General features: G+C 43.9%; 1 non-coding gene across 1 annotated transcript; it reads right to left on the reverse strand.

Moving 5' to 3' along the window:
• Positions 1-13,221: 13,221 nt before the first annotated feature.
• On the reverse strand, positions 13,222-13,328 carry LOC136455648 (small nucleolar RNA R71). The gene has a single exon (XR_010759132.1). It is a non-coding gene; the product is annotated as a small nucleolar RNA R71 (small nucleolar RNA).
• Positions 13,329-24,373: the final 11,045 nt, after the last annotated feature.

Raw genomic sequence — 24,373 nt, forward strand, 5'->3', positions numbered from 1 at the left:
GGTGATGTCCGAGCACCGAGGAGCGAGGAGTCCCTGGCGTCGCTGGTGATGACCGAGCACCAAGAAGCAAGGAGTCCCCGGCGTCACTGGCGATGACCGAGCACCGAGGAGTGAGGAGTCCCCGGCATAGGCGGCGATGTCCGAGCACCGAGGAGCGAGGAGTCCCCATCGTCACTGGCGATAACCGTGCACCGAGGAGCAAGGAGTCCCCGGCGTCGCTGGCAATGACCGAGCACCAAGGAGCGAGGAGTCCCCGGCGTAGACGATGATGTCCGAGCACCGAGGAGCGAGGAGTCCCCGGTGTAGACGATGATGTCCAAGCATCAAGGAGCGAGGAGTCCCTGGCATCGCTGGCAATTACCGAGCACTAAGGAGCGAGGAGTCCCTAGCATTGCTGGCGATGACCGAGCACCGAGGAGTGAGGAGTCCCTAGCATCGCTGGTGATGTCCGAGCACCGAGGAGCGAGGAGTCCTTGGCATCACTGGCGATGACCGAGCACCATGGAGTCCCCAGCGTAGGCGGCGATGTTCGAGCACCAAGGAGTCCTCGACGTGGCTGGCGACGTTCGTGCGGTGAAGTATGCCCACTTAGTCCTTGAGCATGAAGAATCTGAGCGCTGAGGAGTAACCGGCGTAGCTGGCGATGAAGCACGAGCGGCGAACAGTCTGGTCAACTGGTTGGTGGCGAAGTGAGCATTGAGTAGAAGCGACTGGCGAATAGTCCGATCAACTGGTCGGTGATGGAGTCCATGAACCAAGCGGTCTGACCAGTTGATCGGTGGAGAAGTCTGAGCACCAGGTGATCCGATCACCTGGACAATGATCCTGCAATACAAATATATAGAACAGGTAGTACATGACGCACAAATAAATAAACTCCGGAGAAAAATCAGCAATGGTGATGAAATGGCGCATGCAGTTCGGCGATCAGTTGGCGTGAAAATATATTTATGTTTAATATAAACCGCCTGAACAATTAGTGTGTAGCTGAGTCTCCAGCCCTAGCTGGCCCATTAACCATAACACGGAGCGCAGAGCTCGTGCACATGTTGGAGGAACAGGCGTAACCAAGGAGCCGCTGTCGACCACCCATAACGTAGAGCGTGGAGCCCATAGCACATGTAGGGAGGAGCCGAAGACATGGCCGTCTCTGGAGGCGTCCGAGCATCAACATGACTGTTCGAGGGTTCGGAAAATCATTTGGAGAGCAAATATGGAGAAAATAGTTCGGAGAAACATTATGGCGATATACGGAGATTGGAGAATATTTAAAAGAATATTAAAGCGTGACTTAGCTTTAGATAGAACGTCTGGTCGGCGGTGTATGGCGCTATGTGGTCGGTGAGAGGATGGATGTCTTCAACTTGGTCGGTGAATCTACCCCTCAGGGCATGTTGGTAAGTAGCGGCAACATCGGTGAGCCCAAAGGGTAGAGCCGCAACCCCTGGAGTTTCCTGAGCAGCCTCCGATAGATCTAAATCGGAGGGTGGTCGGCGCTGAACTAGAGTGTGTAGAGCTGATTCGGCGATGGAGATGCAATCGATGAGCTTTAGACCGACCCAATCGGTGGATACGATCAGATCATCGTTGTTGATCTGCCTCCTCTGGTAGCGAGGAAGCGGGCGGCGAGTTGTTGATGAAGGTGACCTCGGAGGTGGTTCCAAGATCGGATCTGCTATCGCGGGGGCTGGCATAGCCAGCGATGAATCGTCGTCGTCGACCGACATGGATCTCCATGAGATTGATGACAAGAACGCGCTGTTGATTTGAGGTCCATCTGGCTTGCCATGGATCAAGCGCACACCCCTACCTGGTGCACCAACTATCGACAGAATATGCTCGGCAGTCCAGCGAGGGGTATCTCACAATGGTAGATTTGTCGGTGGGGGTGCGCGTAATCAGGAACCGGATGGTGACACAAGGCGCAGAGACAGCGATTTAGACAGGTTCGGGCCGTCTGATCGATGTAATACCCAACGTCCTGTGTCTTTGGTTTATTGTATTGATCTGGACGACCAAGTAGCTTGTCTACTAGGGGACCCCTGCCTCTCCTTATATACTCTAGAGGGCAGGGTTACAAGGAAAGTAGCCTATTTGGTACTATACAATATCTTGTGGTGCACGTCGAGCAGCGCCGTGCACGCCTTGATCTTGTGGGCTGGGCCACCTCTTATGGTGTGGCCCATGTTTTGTCTTGTGGATACCAGAGGCCATACCCCCACAGTGGGTTTCAACCAACTCCTTAAAACTTAATGCACAAATATAATTTAAACTGCTAAAAAGTAGGGGTTATGCATCGGGGCTTGCCTGGGTAGAATATAACCAAAAGTTAGTATTTCCATCTTCAGATCATTCACCATCATTGGAATATAAAGCCCATGGCATCATCTCCTGGAGAGAACACCATTACACCATCTTCGGATTCCTAATCATCCTTCAATTGATCCGATGATCCATCTTCATACCTATATGATATGCATTGATGCAAATGCATAGATGTAAATAACCAATGATAGTCGAAATAATATTTGTAATTTACTGTAAAATTTTCAGAGTCAACAGTATCACCAATTTATCACAATAATTCCTATAAGTTTATATTTTTACAATATTAGGCCTTTTAAAATAAGTAGAGCGACCCTAAAAACATGCCGAGTCTATGTGAACAAAATACACACTAGGTAGATCATGATTTTAGAAACTCAACAAAACTAGTTTGGCATTTTTATGATTTTTCTATGATTTTCTATGAATTTTACAAGTTTATTTCAGAAACTAATTTGACAATCGCTTAGAAACTAGAGGGGCCAGTGGCCGCCCAAAATGGCCCAGCAGCCCATGGCAATGGCATGGGCAGCCCGACACAGCGTGGACATGTGGCCCAGCACTAGTGGCGCCAGTCCGGCCCAGGCACTGGCAGTGGCGCGGACAGCCCATGAGGTAGCAACCGGCCTGCCCAGCAAGGCGGCAACCTACCCACCCAACGCGGCGCTCGAGCGACCTAGGCGCGCAGACACAAGCCAGCCTAGGCAGGGCGGCACAAGGCCAGCCCTACACATAGGCGAGCGTGGCCAGAGGCCCCAGCAGTGGCTAACTTGCAGGAAAACCCCTGAACTTCCTCTAAATCAACTAAGCCTTTAATTGTAAACTTATGAGTCTAGCGCTTTTGTGAAATGAACCCGGTAAAGAATACTATTTGTGTTTCCTCACCTTCTCACCTTCTCAAAATAGAGCATGGAGTAGAGCCACCGGCCGGCGGCTGCGGCAGTGGCACGGTGGGGCTAGGAAAGGCACGGTAGTGGCGGAGAACCCACCGGCAAGCTGCACAGGGACCCGCGCGGCCATGGGCTAGCCACAGGGAGACCAGAGCCGGGCCTCGGTAGCCAGCCCACATAAGCCATGGCATCAGCTGGTCAACTGTGGCAACGTTGGTAGGGTAGCTCCTCGGTAGCAGGCGGCATGGCGCAAAGGCGAGGCGGTGCGGAGGTCGGCGTGGGGTGTGCGCGAGACTGGGGTGCACAACGTGGGAATCAGGCGCACCAGCGCGTGATGGCCAGCGACGGGCAACGCGAAAAGATGCATGGGAGGAGGAGCAAGAAGGGGCGTCGGTGCTGTAGGGTCAGAAATCCAGCGCAGCCATGGGGGTATGCGCGCTCGCGTGCGTGGTCGAGCAGCGGAGACGGGAGGGATGACGCTGTAGGCACGGGAGGAGCCACGAGCGCGACAATGGCGAGGCATGGTGGAGCTGCGCATGGGTTTGGGAGAGGGAGGAGAACAGCGACGCTCTAGGGCATAGTGGCTGTGGGCGTACCGGGCAAGGGGCGCGGACAGCGGCAGCCGTGAATAGTAGCAGCCGAGTAGGATGGAAATGGCACGAGTGAGGGGCAGAGCAGCGGGTCCAGCACGGGACTAAGGACACACGCGCGTGTGGTGGCCGAGCAACAATGGCGTAGTTGGGCAGGTGCTCACGCAAGGTGGAGCTACGTGCGGTGACTGCGGCCTCTAGCGACAGAAGCAAGCAGAGAGAGAGAGCAGAGGTGAGCATGACAGCGAGCAGGCATCCACAAGAAGCAGAGATTGGGAGCAGCAGCACGTGTGGCCTAGCACAACATGGCTGGAAGCGATGCCTGCGTGTGCACAGTACATGAACAGACATAGCATGGACAGGGACAGAATGGCGTGCTCAGCTAGCAAAGACAAGGCCGAGTTAATATGAGGAGACATTGTGGCAAGCAGTGAGGGAGGGAAAGCAAGCAAAGCCATACACGGTAGCAGTAGCCTAGCCAACTTCCTTTAAGGCATTCTCCGAGAAAGGACACAAAGGAGAGGGAGCAGTGGCACAACGACAGAACTCAACGACGCGACGCGACGCTAATAAACCGGAGTTGATTGATTTCGACAAGGGGAACGCACTACCGACGACAAGCGATGGACCAGGGTAGGGAGACATCCCGTCATCACTGTGGATCCGTTCGCTCGCTAGTCAATAACTAAACTAAGGCTTTTCAATTGAGCGTGCTTTTCAAAATAAATACGTGTGTACATATATATCGTTCTATTTATTAATGGATTTTATTTTATTTATAAAAGTTGCTTTTAATGCTTAATCTAACAAAACAAACCATTTGCTAGCATCGTCGTTCGACATTCCTAAATATCTTTACGCACTGAGTATTTTAACTTGGCTGTTTATTTGAGTCCACAAAACTAAGTCATACACGGGATTCGCTTATCGCATCAAGTACATTTTAAATCAAAAATTCCGAGAAACTCGTTTCGAAATTCTTACTTAGGCCTAAATCGCAATGCTAAACAAGCTCGTAACACCAGGGGTGTTACACTAGCTACACGGTAGGGTGCGCAGGGTCATGGCGAAGCTTGACGGCTAGATCTCATCACGTGAGGCGGCCAGAGTTGGTCCGATCATCCCCGACATGATGATGACATGGGCACATGGCGGTCTAGCAAGTCAGACATTACTAGTAGCCCCCGGGGCTCCTCTTCTTCTTCCATGTAGCGTGGGACATGTCTCTTAGCGAGGCGAAGCTGGTCGAGGTGCTTGTTCTACCTTTACTAGCCTGAGGTAGCCAAAACACAGCTACGCCATGGCGGGTTCTGACAATGGCAAGCATGGCGGGCGCCGTCTTCTTCTCCAGTGAGCTCGGATGACTCCAACGGGCTCAGCTCCTTCCCTCCCTCCTTCTCCTTCCTCCTTCTCCTCCTCTAGAGCGTTGTGGTGGTTCGTGGGTTGCCATAGAGTGACAGCGGGGTGTAGGAAGGGCTCTAGGGCACTGAGGGTGCCCTCTTATTGGGAGGCCATGGCCATGGCGACCGATGAATGGCGGGGAGAGGGGGTGGGCCACGTATAGGGTGATCAAGCCCACATGGCTAGGGTTTTCGGGAGCATGGGGTGGTTGCGCGCCCGCTGGTGCTCCCAATTCAAAACCGCGGAGGTCATGGAAAGGGCGGTGATGGCATCATCGGTTGGGGCCACGGTGGGCGCGTCATCATGGCACAACGCGGACTAGGGTGGGAACGGATGCCATGGATCGTGGACGTGGTGCTCATCCATGAGTCCATGGCCAACGGCCTCGCTATGGACGGCTGGCAGGGAAGGCTCTTCCTCGGAGCCCTGCTCTACTCTGGTGCAAAAGCAAAGACCATGAGGAAGGGGATGACAAGGTAGGCCTAGCCATCACCGGCAGTGGGAGGCGACAGCTACGACTCATCATGACTCGGGCCGCGGTGCGGGCCGCCTATTGGTCTGGCTTGGCCACGAGCGGGGGCGGGCACGCGTGTGGGAGGGAGCTGGGCTGCGGTGCTAGGCCAGTCTCTATGGGGTGCATGCAGAGGCAGGCATGAGGCTGAGCTAGGCCATGTTAGCTAGGCTGATAGCGGCTGCCGAGCTACTTTGGATTTTTTCCATTTCTTTCTCCTTTCTAAATCCTTTTCTATTTCTATTTCCCATTTCTATTTACACCTTGGGCACCTATGCACGTATACATGTGTAGCCAAGCATGTACACATCCTTATGGGGTCCACTAGGGGTTAACTAGGGTATTAGGGTCAATTCCAAGGGTTGGCAACACGCACAACAAGTTATTTCTAAAGGTTGAGTTGATTTTATTTCATCACATAAAATCATGAAGAAGCAACTCACAAGTTTGTTTAATATGCAAATCCTCAACCATGCTAACTTGGGACCTACTTGTGAAGATACAAGGGTGGTTTCCTAGTATGCACACTCACCATGCATGGGTTTTGTTAGAAAAATATTTAAGTTTAGATTTTTGGGTTATTGGAAAAACCTGGGTTGTTATAGGCCCCCGTCGCACTGTGCTATACAAAGAGGTGGCGCCAGCAGCTCACGGTACGAGGTTCACCGGTTTTGCCAAAGCACCCCACCGATAAACCCTAACTGATCTAAGGAAGCGTAGTAGCGGCGGGAAGTGCCGCCACTGTCATCCTTGACTTGCCATCGCCCACGCAGCCACACTCCGGACCTCACCGCGCCGTCATCGACCGAGGCTGCACCACACCGTCGCCATGGCGAGCTCCTCCGCCAAGCCTACCGATGGTCAGCTACCTCTGCACCCCTCTTTTTCTCTAGTTCTTCACCCTAGTTCATGTTCTAGGTTGGATCTAGGCTTGTTTATCCTGAATTGAAAAGGACTCACCCACTAGATCTACTCCTAGACGATCCTAAGAACTAACAATGGTATCAGTTGCCTACACTAGGTGTAGATCTAGCTCTTGGGGTAGAAACTAAGTAGAAATAAAGAAGGAGATGATTCAAATCGAATCAAAACCCTAACCCTAACCCTAGAAAAGAAAGAAAGGAAGGAAGGAGTCCGACCAGGGTCTCTCCTTGCCATCATAGTCACCATCGTCACGTGGGACAAAGATCCACCACCAGCCATCCGTCCACGGCGTGCAGGTAGAACGAGCGAGCCTCCACCGTAGCGCATGTGCATGACTAGGGCACCGTCGCCCAGACCGCTCGACGGCAGCGCCATTACCCTCCTTCGGTCGCCTCAGGTGGTCACGCCAGCTCTCTCACCACTGAAGGGAAAGAAGGGGAGAGGAGAATGAGAAGTTAGGGTTTGGGGAGCCACGATCGCTGTTTTGATTGGCCGAGAACGTAGGCCAGCCATCGATTTCGATTAGATGGCTGACGGCAAACGGGCTTGATTTGGCCCAGGCGGGATTGGCAATTCCTAGCCCAGGCCCAGGTTGCGGCCTAGGCGTGGGGAGCGTGGGGAGTGCCGCATGCGCTGCTGGGCCATGGGCCAAAATTTTGTCGCTGCGCCGCAAAAAACAATATGTTTCAGAAGCAAAATTTTGGAAAAATTTTAGTCAATTTTGGAGGTTTAAATCTCTATCAAAATTTGAACTAACGGGATAATTTTTTCAGAGAGTAGACGAGTATAGAAAAATGCTTCTGAAAAGTAGATAAAATTCTTTTAATGTTTCCACTACGATGTATATGTTTATCCTCTAATTAAAATTGGAACCAATAGAAAAATAATAATTGGAGGAGTAATCCAATTTATTTAAATTAAATTATGATATTTTTATTTGTGTGGCCAACATTGGTGATAATAATATTATAAGTTTGTTCATGAGTTTTTCCATGCATTAATTCCATTTCTGCCCAACGGTGATATAGAATTAATGTAGAAGAATATTGCATTTATGATATTTCTATTTTCTAACCAAAGTTGATGATAGCAATATTATATTTTTTTATTCATGAGATTTTATACATTAATTCTATTTCTGCCCAACAGTGATGTAGAGTTAATGTAGAAGCACATTTCTCACTTTCTCTATCGTTGTTTTCAAGATACAACCCAATGATGTTTATCTCGTCCATTCCTCCTCTCAATGGAAACAACTATAATACATGGCGAGACAAGATTGATCTAGCACTTGCACTGTCCGACATTGATCTAGCACTCACCTCTCCCTATACCACTGAACCAGTGGACCTGGTGAGGGAAGCTAATGAGATTGATGCAGCTTTTGCTACTCAGCAGCGTGACCATGCATCAGTGAATGACGTATGATCTTGATCGTGCAAAGTGGGATAGTTCAAACCACAAGTGTTTGATGGTGATTATGGGCTCTATTGAGGATCAATAAGGGGTTCAATACCAGAATGTACCATCACCACTAAGTATCTTAAGAAGGTGGAGAGTCAGTTCACTGGCTCTTCAAAGGCTTATGCAAGCACTCTCATTAAGAAGTTACTCAATGACAAATACACCGGTGGAGGGATAAGAGAGCACATATTGAGGATGAGCAACACGGCATCCAAGCTTAAGCCAATGGACTTAGGGCTCAAGGATGAGTTCCTAATTCATTTGATTTTTGCTTCTTTGCCCAAAGAGTATGAAACCTTTGTTGTTAATTACAACTTACAACCAGATAAGTGGGACATTGAGAAGCTCATTGCCATGTGTGTGTAAGAAGAGGAGAGGCTTAAGAGCTCACATGGTGACTCCGTCAACCATGTGAAGGAAAATAAAAAGAAGAACTTTAACAACAAGAATGCTAAACCACAAGGGAAACCTCAGTGGGACAATAACTCCTCTAAGCAACAAGGAAAGGCCCCACAGAAAGATCACCATCAGAAATCCAACTATGTTCAAGTAGACAAGGACACTTGCAGATGGTGCCACAAGACTAGACACTACTAGAAAGATTGTCCAGACTTCCTAAAGCACCCGATGAGAAAAGGTGAGGACATTATTATATTTATAGATGAGTCCTTGTATTTAAGTTATGCAAAATCTACTTGGTGGATTAATTCAGGCGCAACCATTCATGTTGCAAATTCATTACAGGGATTCCATATGAGGAGGGCCCTGCAAAGAGGAGAAAGACACATAAAGGTAGCAAATGGAGTCAAAGCTGAAGTTGAAGCCATTGGAGACCTCCCATTAGAATTAAATGATGGCTTTGTACTTAAGTTTTAGATGTCCTTTATGTACCCTCTTTGCATAAAAACTTAATAAGTGTCTCACATTTAGACGATGATGGATATATTTGCCATTTTGGTAATGCCCATTGTAAGATTGTGTTTAATAATAAGTGTGTTGGTCTTGCCTTCCGACAAGACAAGCTTTATTTGTTATCACGTTGTGAGAATGTGAATGTTGTGAGCACTAACAATGAAAATGTCTCGTCGTCTATGAATGTAAGTAATAAGTGGAAGAGAATTCATGACATATCATCAAAATTATGGCACTGTTGTTTAGGCCATATTTCGAGGGAGGAATAGAACAATTGATTAACAAATCAATTCTTCCACCACTAAAATTTTCAGACTTAGAACAATGTATTGATTGCATTAAAGGAAAGTATGTTAAGAAAATAAAGAAAGACGCCAAACGAAGCGCGAGAATTTTGGAAAATAATTCACACAGATATCTGTGGTCCTTTTCCTGTAAAAAGTGTGGATGGTTATGATTCATTTATAACATTCACAAATGATTATTCTCATTATGGCTACATTTATCCAATTAAGGAAAGATCAGAAGCATTGGATAAATTTAAGATATCTAAGGCTGAAGTAGAAAATCAACACAATTTTAAGATTAAGGTAGTAAGATCCAATCGTGGGGGAAGTACTATGGTCGACATACCCTATATGGCCAAGTTCTTGGACCTTTTGCAAAGTTCTTACAGGAAAATGGCATAGTTGCCTAGTACTCTACTCCGAGCGAGCCTCAGCAAAATGGAGTAGCTAAAAGACGCAATCATATATTAATGGATATGGTGAAAAGTATGATAAGTTACTCCACTTTATCGATAAGTTTGTGGATGGAGGCGTTAAAAACCGCCATTCATATTGTCAATCGAGTACCAAGCAAGTTAGAGCCCAAAACACCATATGAGTTGTGGATAGAAAGGGAACCTTCACTTAACCATTTTCATGTGTGGGGCTGTCCAACTGAGGCTAAAGTATTTAACCCAAACATTGGGAAGCTAGACTCCAAGACAGTCAGTTGCCATTTCATTGGCTATCTAGATAAGTCAAAAGATTATCGTTTCTACTATCCTGACAGACATACAAAGTTTTAACAAACAAGACATGCTATGTTCTTGGAGGATGATATCGTCAGGGGGAGCATGGTAGCGCGAGAAATTAACTTTGAGGAGAAGCGGGTATACATGCCTACTCCGATGGTTTAGGAGCTATTTTTCTCGCTACCTGTTGCTGCTGCACCAACAATACAGGACACTATAGTGACAACAACTGTTGTTAGTTCTCCCATGGCAACAATAAATGAACATGAAACATGTCCTTCAGGATCCTATAGAACCCATTGTTGCACATGAGGAAGAGCAGCAACAACCGCATATGGAACAAGTGCCAACTAATGAGGCCTCTAGAAGGTCTCAAGAGCTAGAAAACCAGCCATTTCTGATGACTATAAAGTCTATGAATGTGGTGAATTTCAAATAGAGGGTGATCCCACCTCAATTGAAGAAGCCATGAGTAGCGCTCACTCATCGATGTGCTTGAAGCCATGCAAGATTAAATGAGATCAATGAGTACCAATGATGTTTGGGACTTAGAAAAAATTCCTTAATATGACTCCAAAGGAAATGTGGAAAGATTTAAAGCGCGACTTGTGGTGAAAGGCTTTACGTAAAGAGAAGGAATAGATTACAATGAGACATTTTCTCCAGTCTCATGCAAGGATTATTTTAGAATCATAATCGTGTTAGTGGCACACTACGATTTAGAATTACATTAGGTGGATTTAAAAACGACATTTCTTAATAGGGATTTGGATGAAAATGTTTATATGGCACAACCAAAAGGTTTTATCGTAAAAGGAAAAGAACTATGGGATGACGCCTGAAGAAGTCCATTTACGGATTAAAACAAGCCTCTAGACTGTGGTATTTAAAGTTTGATGGAACGATAAGAAAGTTTGGGTTTAAAGAGAATGTAGAGGACAATTGCATTTATACAAAGTTCAAGAATGGGAAATTCATTTTCCAAATCTTGTATGTGGATGACATCTTAATCGCTAGTAGTGATGTTAATCTACTACTGGAGATGAAGAAGTTCTTGTCCTCAAATTTTAAAATGAAAGATCTTGGTGAAGTTTCATTCGTTTTAGGGATAGAGATTCACCGAGATAGAAAAAAGGGGGTTTTAGGATTATCACAAAAGGCATACTTAGAAAAGGTTCTAAAGAAATACAGTATGCATGCGTGTAAGCCTTCATCAGCTCCTATAGTCAAGGGTGATAGTTTTGGAGAATTCCAATGTCCCAGGAACTAATATGAGATCGATCGAATGAAAGCGGTTCCATATGCTTCAGTTGTAGGAAGCTTACAATATGCTCAAGTATGTACATGCCCTGACTTTGCTTTTTGTTACTGGGATACTTGGCAGATATTAGAGTAATCTAGGAATAGAACACATGAGAATGGTAAAGAAAGCTTTGTGTTATTTGCAAGACATCTGATTCCCTACGTATAGAGGTGTATTCATATTCAGATTTTGCGGGAGATGTAGATGATAGAAAATCCACATCAAGCTATGTATGCGCTCTCGTAGGGGGAGCTATATCATGGAAAAGCTCCAAGCAAACCATCACTGCATCGTCCACGATGTATGCTGAATTTGTAGCTTGTTATGAGGCCACGGGGTAGGTGAACTGGCTAAAGAAATTTATGCCCGGGTTAAAAGTGGTCGATGACATTCATAGGCCACTCAAGTTCTACTGCGATAATGAGCCAGCCATATGTTATGCTCACAACAATAAGTCAAGTGGTGCTGCCAAACATATTGATATAAAGTTTTATGTTGTGAAAGACAAAGTCTAGGATCATTCCATTAGTCTCGAGCATATAAGTACAAAGAAAATGCTTGCGGATCCACTTACAAAAGGCTTACCACCCAATGTGTTCAGAGAACACTTAGCCGACATGGGTTTATGAGAAAGCCTATGATTCCTGGACAATAAGGGCCTAATTGAGAATCTATTTCAAAATAGAGAGGTATATTATAGTTGTTAATCCAATGGTACTAACCGTTGTGATGAGGCATGCTCTATGCGCTAATCTATGACAGAATGGGAAAAGAGATAAGTATTTTAAATTTAAGTCATAAGTTGAGATCAAGGGGAAGAATGTTAGGTTGATCTCTACCAAGTCAGCTCAACAGCTAGCTTGGGCCTAGATCCGCACCCTGATCAGGGGTGCCCAACCAAATCATGGTCGGTGGGCCTCCGTCGCACTGCGCTATATAAAGAGGTGGGGGCCGGTGGCTCACGATACGAGGTTCAGTGATTTTGCCAAAGCACCTGTTGATGGTAGTTATCATCCATCATAAACCATCAATAAAACATGTATAAGGACATAAATATGATTACCAACATTGGCCTAGGGGTTTAAACTAACAATTTCCACGAGTTTTGGTAAATCTGTATTTTTTGCAGGAGTTGTTCAGAAAACCGTTAAGGGGGACCAAAACATCAAATTAAATTGCACTTATCCACAGCGAAAACAAATCTAGAAGGTTCCAGAGGACACCAGAAGCCACGCTTCGAAGCAAACCTATAGAGGATGACAACTTAGTAAAGAGTGATGCTAAGAAATGTCAACAAGCATTTCTGGCTCCGTTGCCAGGGAGGGGCACATGGCTATAGAGAATTGATCAAATAAATACTTATTTATAAAACCATAACAACTCTGCTTTAGTAGGCTTACCCTTGTTTGTCACTGTTCATATTCTATACAGGATATTGCAGAATTGGTTGTGATTCACCAACAACTTCTAATCAGAATCAACCTAATCAAGCGGAAGCTCAACACCAGTTTCTGAGCTATGGCTGACAAAACTCTGCGTGAGTTCTCTACTCCGAGCATTGAGAACATTCGCATTGGACCAACACTCAAAACCAACAACCATGAGTTCGAGCTCATGCCAAGCCTCATCAACATGGTGCAAGCTACCCCATTCAGTGAAAAGGCACATGAAGATGCTAGTGCTCATTTTTAGAATTTACTAGAAATTAGTAGCACAGTCATCACCAAGGACGTTGCTCAATACATCATACTACTTCGCTTGTTCCCATTCTCACTATTGGAAAGAGCGAAGCAATGGTCCTACACCAACAAAGACAACATCAATACATAGGCAAAGTGTTCAAAGGCCTTCCTAGAAAAGTTCTTTCCAGTGGGCAAGACCAATGCCTTAAGAGGCAAGATTTTCAACTTCCAACAGCAGAAGGGAGAGACCATTCCAGAAGCATGGGAACATTTCCAAGAATATATTTCAGATTGTCCTCACCACGGAATGGAAGATTGGTTACTCATACAAAGCTTCTACCATGGATTAACTCAGAAAGCTCATGAACAACTCAATGCCACTGCTAGAGGATCATTTATGTCACTCACCCTTGGAATAGCTAAAACTCTTATGGAGAAGATAGACTCTAATCGAGGCTGGTCATCATACAACATCCAATCATGCAATAAGAGTGAAGAATTACCAGAAGAGGTGTGTGCATTGTCAACCAAAATGGGCGTACTGTTGAATTGGCTTGAACAACGATCCAATTACAAGAGAGATCATCAGGCCATTCAAGATGCTTTCAATGCTCAAAACACATGTGGAGAATATTTGGGGGTTGAATTCCACGACTATCAAGAGGATGTAAACATCATTGGCAACAATTCAGGTTCACAACAACAGAGACAAGGATCGAATCAACAACAACGGTCAACTTACCAAGGTAAGTACCTAGGTAACAATTATAATTCTTTTAAGCAACCATCCTTAAGAGACTTAATCTTAGAACAAGCTAGGATTAAGAGAATATTTCTAAAAAGCTTGCTTTTAATGACAAGGTACTAGAAAACATAAATACTAAAATGGATAGTTTTTCTTCTGCCATAAAAGACCAACTTAGCTATAATAAAAAGATAGAATCTCAATTAGCCCAGTTGGCCGTTACTCTGCCTTTTGCTACTAATCATGAAAAGGTCAACGCTATAACCACAAGTGGTGGCATGTCTACTCGTGATCCGCCGTATCCGACAAGGACAGGTAAGACACAAGTGGTAATGCAGGAAGAGGAGAAGAGAAACAATGAAGGTGAAGAAGTTGTACCTCAACAACGAGAATTACAACAAGATTTTTATGACACTACATTCCTACAATTTCCACGTAGAAATCAAAAAGCCAAAAAAGATGAGCAGTTTGGTAAGTTTATAGAGGTAATTCAAAAATTATATATCAATATTCCTCTACTAGATGCCATACAGGTTCCCACCTATGCGAAGTACCTTAGAGATATCCTCAACAACAAAAGACCACTACCCACCACAAAAGTAATCAAGTTGATGGAGGAGTGTAGTGCAGCCATCCTAAATACATCACCTATCAAGAAGAAGGATCCAGAGTGTCCCACTATTGATTGTTCGATCGGAAGCCAAAACTTTGAGAATGCATTATGCGATCTTGGAGCAAGCGTTAGTGTCATGCCCATGAAGATCTTCAATAAGCTCAACTACTCAACACTTACACCAACATCGATGTGTTTACAACTAGTCGACCAATCGGTCCGCTACCCTGCAGGAATCGCCGAGAATATCCCGATAAAAATACGAAACTTCTTTTGTTCCTGTGGATTTTGTAGTACTTGATATGTAGGAGGACATGAATACACCTCTCATACTTGAGAGACCCTTCCTGAGTACTCCAAATGCGCACATTGATTCGGAGCCAGAGAAATCAAATTCTATATTAATGGCAAGGAAGAGTGATTCGCCTTCAAGCCAAGACCTGGACAATGCTCCAATTTGGAATGGTATGAGAAGCAAGTATTAGGGTCTCCATCTCTGGGACCTACTAACGCACCTGAAGAATAAACCCGAATGGAGAAGTCCGGTTCGGTGGACTTAAAATACCGAACCCTCGTCGGAAGGTAACTCGATAGTTATCTATAATTATTTTTCGCATTATATTTTTCTTTGGCATATTTACTTTTTAACACCTGCATTAGAAAAATAAAATAAAAATACTCATCATGGCATTATAAAAATTCAAGCCCCATGTGAATAATTTGTACGGAGCGTAAAAACCCCATGAGAAATATTTACCATGGAGGCGTAAAAATTTAAAAATACCATCATTCATCTTCTTATATTTTATAGTTTCGTAAAATATTTCTTATTGCATTTATATACATGTGTATATGGTAGAAATATGGAAGACACATGGGACCCACTTAACCACTACCTATCACCTCCATCTCCACTCAACCTCCATTATCACCTCCATATCACCATCATTTCCACTCTCCTTCACCCTACGCCGTCTAGGATCCACTTCCACCGAAACGAGCACTCAACTTGCTTAACCACGAAACAAAGAAATATCAGGAGGAGGATGAGGTCATTTGGCCACCATAGGGGCCTAGCCGGCCCCACCACTAGGCCGGCCGGCCTGCTGCTCTTTTGGCTATAAATAACCACCCTCCTGGTTGCTTCACTCATCAATCTCCACTGCAAAACTAGCTCCCAAGTTTGAAATTCTAGTTCTCAATTTCATAGTTGAAAATTCTCTTGGTAGAAGTAGATTTGGAGTAAGAGAAAAGGGTGAGAAAGTTGAGAGTGAAAGGATTGCTAAAATCTTGAGTAAGAGAGAGAGAGGTGCTGCTAAAATTTGAGCAAGAAAGAGAGGGTTTAAGAGTGGTAGTGTTGTCCAAATCAAGAGAGAAAATTAAAAAGAATTAGGGTGGAAGTCATGCCAAAATATTGATTACAAAATTCTTTAGGTAATCTCGGATGACTAACCCTCTGGAAGACTGACTTTTGGACAGCTAACACTATCATTTTTATTCTCCTAATCCCATTCCACGAATTGTGTTGCCATTTGTCTATTTTGTAGGAAAATGAGCAAGATCGTTGGAAACCTCAAGCGTGCGGTGTCATTCTACTCAACAAGAAGTTCATTGTCCTAGGCAAGCACCAACATGGAGGTCGATCCTCCATCTCCTACTACTAGAGCGTCGTCCCATTCAGCCCCCGCGGAGAGAAATTTTCTCTTGCAAGAGAAGCAACTCAAGCTCTGGGACGATATGGAGAAGGACATCTACAAGAAGCTGAAGACCCGGATGCTATAGGATGGGAGGATGTTTGGGAAATTAATGAGCCAGGGTCTAAGCTTTTGACTACTGAATTTTTATGCACCTTGAAACCCACTGATTCGGAAGTATCATTTAGACTTTTCAAAAAAAGATTTTTTATCCCATGGAAATAGTTTAGTGTTCTTCTAGGATTTCATGCATAATGTGTGATTGATGTGGACCCTGCTATACAAGACTTTGATAGAATGAAATTTTGGAGGAAAATATCTACATAACTTACTTGCTATCGTCCCCGTACCAATGAAATTCATCATCCTACTTTGCAATTCATGCATAAATGGCCAGGGTTTTCTCTTTTTCCTAGGAATGACTTTCGCACTGTTAGGAATGATGAACTTAAACTGCTCTATGCCATGGTCAAAAGAAGAAAGGTTTTACCAGTCCAGTTTATGATGAAACAATGGAAAGAAATTCCTGATCTTAAGGGAGATGTTGGGTGTACTTCTTTGGTCACCCACATAGCTAAAAATTTGGGTCTGTTGGAAAATGCTTCTATTGCTTACATCGATGACATTCCCCGTTGCCTTGTCAATTATGAATTTTTTAACCAAGCACACATGTTAAAAAAGGGTAAAAATGGAAAGCTTGTCATGATGTATATGGATTGTACAAACAAAATCCCGCTACCAGACCAAACCCTTGTTCTGTATGCGGTGCAGTCTTTTGTCTTTGATTTGCAGAAAAAATGAAGCAGCGCCTCGCCAGAGCGTTTCTACGAGACTCACATGCAACCCGCTGCCTTAGTACCATGGTAACGATTCCATTCCCTAAGGACCTGCCTTCACCAACTATGCAGACTGGAAATAGCCAAGATTTTCCCGCATGTACCAGCCCGAGCATGCTAGGTAGGAATCTTCCTACATTCACCAGCCTGAGCATGCTGGTTGGGAGCAGCCCACTCCTCAGCATGCTAAGAGCTCCTGGCATCAGGGCTCAAGTGCGTAATGGTAGGATGGCAACTTTGACTACTACCAGCAGCAGCCATATGAGGAGGTCTCGAGTGGCCATCATGGAAGACATATGTCCTTCTCTACCTACGGCTACCATGACCAGCCCATGGGCTATCATGAGCAGCAGATGGAGCGCCCCCGCCTGAACAGCAAGCTCACCACCATCGAAGAGAACTAGCATAACGTCCAGAACCAACTTCACTAACACACTCAGTGGCAAGCGGAGGCAGGAGAACGCCTCGCCGCCATTCAACAACACCAGGACCAGGAAAATGAGAATTGGCGATACTTGTTCCAGGATCTCCACATCGACTAGCCTTTCTGAGAGATCTTAGCAATACCCAGCTTGGGGGAGAAGCCCTCATCCACCAAAGGTAAGTTTTCTCTTCCTAGCATTTTATTATTTTCTTTAGTTTATTTTTCAAGTTTGCTATAAAAAAACTTGAAGATGATCTTACATGATGGAAATGATGAATAGTTGCTCTGTTATAATTCCTTTCAAGTACCTAGTTTTCAACCTTGAATTCTCCCAAGTTTTAGATAAAATTGATTTGACATGAGAATTTGCTCTAAACTTGAAACTCGTGGGTAGCATATGCTTGATCTAAGTCTAGGTAATTGATGGATGTGATATGAGAAGGTCTGAGCTGCTATTTATCTTGTTCCAAGTGACACTTGAATTTCGGAGATTTAGCTTTTGAAAAACATAAAAATATAACATGATGAGATCTTGTATGACAAAGCTTGAATTCCTACTATAGCCAAATATGATATCTAGACTAGGAAAACTCCCACTCATTCTTGTTGCTTGTATTGCATTGAGTTTGGTCAAGCTTTGTTGATACCTTATGAGAGTTTTGTCATGCTTTTAAAATCAAGATCACGTACACACCACCTACATATGCACTACTCCTACACTAGGGGTAGGCACAAAAACATCCATTCTATCTAGATCCACCCAAAAATGTTTTACTACTACATTGGGAGAAAACGCCAAAAACATGTTTGATAGGTTTTCCATCGAATAAATGCTCCAAGTTCTTGTTATCTCTCAAAAGTTTTGTTGCGGAAAAGAGGCATGGGGCTATGCAAAAATTATTCATAAAAAAGATGAATTGAGAAAAAATGGACAAGTATCCAAGATATTAAAACAATGGGTACTTAGATGCCCGCCTGAAAAAAAAATGAATGAATGATGAATAAGATAGTCACTGCTCTCTAGCAAATGTTTTCAAGTTTCAAATGAGAGAAATGTTTTCAAGAAGCATAGTAGAATTAGGCTAGCCACCATATTTATATTCACCATATTTCACACACATACACATCTTGATTTGATTGTATGACTTAACTCTTTTTGGATCCATTGTTTGACTTTACAATATATGTATCGCAAGTATGCTCTAGCTTTTTCCCTACCTATGAACTCCACATAAAGCCTTAGTGGTAGGAAGAAAAAAGGCAACAACAAGTGATGCCTTGGTGAGGATCCACCAATGCCATATATATGAGAGACTTGAGAGTGTCATACAATGGAATCTCTGAGTTTTATTTTTTGAAAACTTGCAAAAACTCTAGAATAATGGTTGAACAAAGAATTTGAGACATAGTGCTTAACTTGATCGTTCTGTCTTTCAATTTCTCAAAACCCAAATGAAAGCTCAAAAGCCCCATGGTTGAAGGTAATATAGGTAAACTTGAAAGTCAGATCAGTGGATTTTAATCCAAAGGAGAATTCTTTGTTGAACGCATGTGTACTTTTCAGGAGTAACAACATTGATGCAACTCCTGATCCATTGCTAAGTTTGACATTGCTTAGGGACAAGCAAAGGTTAAGCTTGGGGGAGTTTGTTGACGGTAGTTACCATCCATCAAAAACCATCAATAAAATATGTATAAGGGCATAAATATGATCACCAACATAGACTTAGGGGTTTAAACTAACAATTTCCACGAGTTTTGGTGAATGTGTATTTTCTACAATAGTTATTAAGAAAATTGTCAAGGAGGACCAAAACATCAAATAAAATTGCGCTTATCGGCAGTGAAAACTACTCTAAAAGGTTCCAGAAGACACCAGAAGCCACACCACCGAAGCAAACCAACAGAGGATGACAGGTGGGGCCTGGCTAGCCCCCTGGTCCCATCTGTCAGCCCCCCATTGTTATGTTGGGTTCTCCACCGCCTTAAGGATTGCATCTACGCCATTTATTCAAGTCGGTTTGATCCTAGGGCTCAGGATTGATGCTCCAGCCTATACAACCAGTCCTTGCCCCCCCCCTCCAGAGCACGATGCCATAACTTAAGATCAGACTAGAAATTAGGGTTTTCAGAGAGAAGAGAATAGAGCTCGAATTCTTTAAGTTTCTAGAATAGGCTACCTAGTAAGGTTCAAGTAGAGTATGGATTATTGCTTAGGATTCCGGATCTGCCATCTGGATACTGGTATAACCATTGTATCTCTTTATTTATGGCTTTGTGCTACTTTAATATTATGTTGCTATTTATTATGTTCTAAGTCTGCTCTAGTTATATACTTGATATAGTTGTGATTGATAATGAGTTTATGCATATGTTCACAAAGCGCTTAGCCCAAGACATGCGTGGGTTAAGTGGTTGACATTATGTAAGCATGGTGCTTAGATATTGTTTACCTGCGGATGCATTCTGCACTCTGAGTCATGTGTTAGATCGAGGATGTGATACTCCCATTGAGTCCTTTGTAGTCCACTCCCCGTTTGTAGAGCAAGTAGAACACGGTTGCGAAGGGAGACACACTCTATTCTTGATCTTTCTTAGTAATGTTCCTTATGCACAGATTCAAAGGTAATTATGCTATAGATGAGAGTGTATATACTTGGGTGTACAAAAGACCTAGTAAATAAGGAATGATTTAGGAATCTTTTGCTCTTATCGAATCTCTTGCCTAGCCATACTACATTTTATGAGTCTCTATTTCTATTTCTGAAATTATTATCAATGCTTCATACTTATCATTTATTTATCATTTGACTTACCCCTGCCATAGCATGAGAGTGGTTTTATCATAAGTATATATATATATATATATATATATATATATATATATATATATATATATATATATATATATATATATATATATATTTGTCAATATCTCTTTGCCAACAATCCCATAGCTCCTCCCTGTGGACAAAATATAAATAACGATACTCGGTATAGTCCCGGGTAAAGTGTTACAATGGTATATTATCTGTGCGCTTGTGGATACTTTATTTTAACATATATAATTTTTCTGAGTTTACAAGTGTCATTAATAATTACCAACCACGTATTTCTGGCATCATGCTAGGGATGACAACTTAGTAAAAAGTGATGCTAAAAAATGTCAACAGCACCCCACCAACAAACCCTAACCGATCTAAGGGAGTGCAATAGCGGCAGGAAGCGCCGCCACCGTCCTCCTCGACTCGCCGTCGCCCGCGCCACCACACTCCAGACCTCACCGCGCCGTCACCAAGCTGCACCACACTGTCACCATGGCGAGCACCTTCGTCAAGCCCACCGATGGTCAGCTACCTCTGCGCCCCTCACTCTCTAGTTCTTCTCCCTAGTTCATGTTTTAGGTCAAATCTAGGCTTGTTTATCCCGAATTGAAAAGGACTCACCCACTGAATCTACTCATAGACAATCCTAAGAAGTAACCTTTTCTCGTCACATCACATACTGAAACTACTCCTACACAGAAGGATTCTTGCTTGGGCCGGCAACAACTGCCTAGCAGTATAGTAGCAGGGCTCCAACCAAACACATTATTAATGCGTATGTAGAACAAGAAGGAAATGGCTGTAACTGAAAGGATAGGATGCATGCATGCGCTCAAACATTGACAGAGCACGCCGGAGCATGTACACAGACCACACATGCAGGCATGCAGCGAGTCAACCTAGGGTTTGTCCGATCTCCGATCCAACTCCATCTGCCGGTCCCCTCCCCGATCGACGATGCCTGGATCTCTGCGCGCAGACTAGTGTCTGCCAACTGCACGGCGCAGCATGCATGCAACTGCAGCTCCTCCAAGTCTGATCGATCCACCTGCGTCAGACACCGGAGGACAACCGGTCCGGTCCGGCCATCGGCATGCGAGCCGTCCCGGCCCGCCGCCATGAATGCCTCACTACTGCACCCTCACCTGATGATCCTGGTGATGGCCTTGTCCATCGATCGATCTATCTACTGCTACTATAGCACCGACCAGATACGTTCAGGCCTTATTTAGTTGGAGGAATTTGGAATTTGGGGTTACTATAGCATTTTCGTTTTTATTTGGTAATTAGTGTTCAATCATGGATTAATTAGACTCAAAACGTTCGTCTCGCAATTTCTCACCAAACTGTGCAATTAGTTTTTTTTTCGTCTATATGTAATGCTCCATACACGGGCCGCAAACATTCGATGTGACAGCTACTGTAGCACTTTGTTGAGAATTTGAGGTGAAACTAAACAGGGCCTCAAATCGCAGCGGAGAGAAGCTGGCCGGACACAGACAGGGTTAATTCGCGTGCAGCCTGCCTGCCTGCCTGCTGTTAATTTCTTGATCCCTGCATGGCGAGACAGACGGCGGATGAGAATCAGAGTGGTCACGTCTCGTGTCCTGTCTCCTCCTTCTCTACCTGATCACATCGCATATCAAGATGCATGCCAATGTACAGTACTATCTGATGCGCGGCAAGCTACTTTTACCTGCTGTCCTCTTAATCAACCATGACTTTATTTGTGTGGTAAAGCTCTTCTTCCTCTCTCCAACTTTTATTTATATTTATAGCCCTGCCTGCTTGCTTGTACTAGTATGGACGAGTATGTATCTGCTTGTGCTAGTTGATTTCTTCTTCAGATCAGGTGGCGAGGTGGGCGCCTCCTCACCACACAAGTACTCTCTCTGTATACGAGGAGCAAAATGTGCTGGCATGGGTCCAACCAAGGTCATTAGGTCAAGGACATATATGGATGAAAGGCCAGCATTAACATCCATTTTGCAAATGGAAAAACAAAAGCTGCCTACTCTACTACTTTTAGCTACTCGCTAGCTAGTAGGAGTGGTACACATTGGAGTCAGATAGATGATGGACGTACGATGATAACCAAGTGATTTTATCCACCTGCCGCCGTCGCCTAGGGCTCTCTCCTTTTTCCTCACCCGGCGAGGCTGGTCTGGCAATAAGGAGGAACCCTCGTCCTTCGTTTACGGTTAACAAATTTTTAGTTTAGTTCAAATAAAATCTACCGGCGAAACGACCACTGTTGTTCGTTTTGGAGTTTATTACCTGTCAAAGCGTCTAACATTATGCCAATAATTCACCCGCCGATGTTCTTTTGTCGATTAAGATGTGTTTTCGTCTGGTCTCAGAATGTTAGGCCTTGCGGCACATGTCAAAGAGTTGAAGCAATACTCTAGCTTCAATGTTTGACATGGCACTGAAATATCAAGGTTTATGCTGCCCTGACCAAAGCCACTAGAAAGAAGATGATATGAGGTCTTAGAATATTTGTTTTTTTTATATATATATTTCAGCTTCTTTCATATGCAATTTAAGGATGTATTATGCTAGGTCTTAATATAATTCTCCTTCACTTCAAAAATGATCTAACCACCTTATCCTAATCGTTGTCGTGCCCGGCCGCCCGGCGTAGCGGTAGGTACCCACAAACAAGCACCCGTGCAATCTCCATGGCTGCGAGTGAAATCATTGTACTCGTTGCAATCCAAAAAATAAATTACTATAAATCATGCATGCCATATGCTATATTCCTCCGAAATATGTTGTGTGGCTAGTATTTAGATGACCATCAGGTAGACATGCATGCTGCGTGTATGTATGTTGATCCGTGAGCTGATATCTGATACATATATACGGCCGGCCGGGAGCTTCTTCCAACTTGGTACGGCTTATATGCATAGCCTACTGGAGTACTGGACACACACACACACATACATACATACATACATACATATATATATATATATATATATATATATATATATATATATATATATATATATATATATATATATATATATATATATAGAGAGAGAGAGAGAGAGAGAGAGAGAGAGAGAGAGAGAGAGAGAGAGAGAGAGAGAGAGAGAGAGACACACACACATAGCACATGGCAATGTTTGGCAAAGCGACCATAGTACGTGGTCCTCCTGTCTACATGACTCTCACTATATCGATCATGTAAAGCAAATCCATCAGTTTTTTTTTCCTTTTACAGATGTACAAAACCGATGGATCAGTTTATTCATTCATTATCTGCTGGCTGTTTTTTTTTATTTCTTTTAGAAAAATTCCGATTAAGACGACTAAAGAGCTGTTTGTGAGAGCTTCTTCCAGCTATAGAACACTAGAGCGCCGGAACCAATTTTCTGGTTGCACTGGCTTGTTTGTTTGTGAGGAGATAGTAAAAAAAAGCTCTATGCTAGAGTCACTACGCTAGATTTGCACATCACTGCCGGCATCATCACTGTCGGATTTATGAGAACCAGCAGTGATGTATCTTCACTGCCGGTTATAAGCTTGAAAATAAAAAAATGATTGAGGCTGGGCTAAAACCGACAGTGAAGGACCACATCACTGCCGATTTGTGGATTGAACCGGTAGTATTTTGGCGGTCACTCATCACTGTCGGTTTAAGCCAAGAGCCGATAGTGATTGGGCTCTATCACTGTCGGTTCTAGCCAAGAGCCGACGGTGATAAGCCTACAACATAAAAATGCTACAGTCGTCCTCTCCTTCCTCCTCTCTTCCATCCCGAGAACAGAGGCGCGCGTTTAGATCCTTTCCTTCATTGTTGCGGTTGCTCTTTACCATAAAGCTAATGCTTAGATTTTGAAGAATTGCTTGATCTTTTTGCTTTAAGGTTAGTAACAAATATCCACTCCTTTGATTTTGTTGCTTAATTAGCTTTGTTTTTATGGCTACATTGCTTGATTCTCATTCTAGTTCTTTCTCCATTCTAGAGAGCACTTTTCCAATTGGACATTTGTGCAAGGCTCAAATTATGGTGAATCCATCATCCAAACGGTTGGTGTCTATGAACATATTTAAATTCCTAGCTAATTATTCCATGGTGGTCAAGATCATCATTGTTAGTATGTGATGCTATAATTAGTTCTTAGAAGTAGAGTAGAATAGATGTTCTTCATTATTGTGTAATAATTGTTTTTTACTATGATTTTCAATTTACAGGGCCGGGGATACC

The sequence above is a fragment of the Miscanthus floridulus genome, chromosome 5 (genome assembly GCF_019320115.1).
Source record: "Miscanthus floridulus cultivar M001 chromosome 5, ASM1932011v1, whole genome shotgun sequence".
In the NCBI taxonomy this organism is placed as follows: Eukaryota; Viridiplantae; Streptophyta; class Magnoliopsida; order Poales; family Poaceae; genus Miscanthus; species Miscanthus floridulus.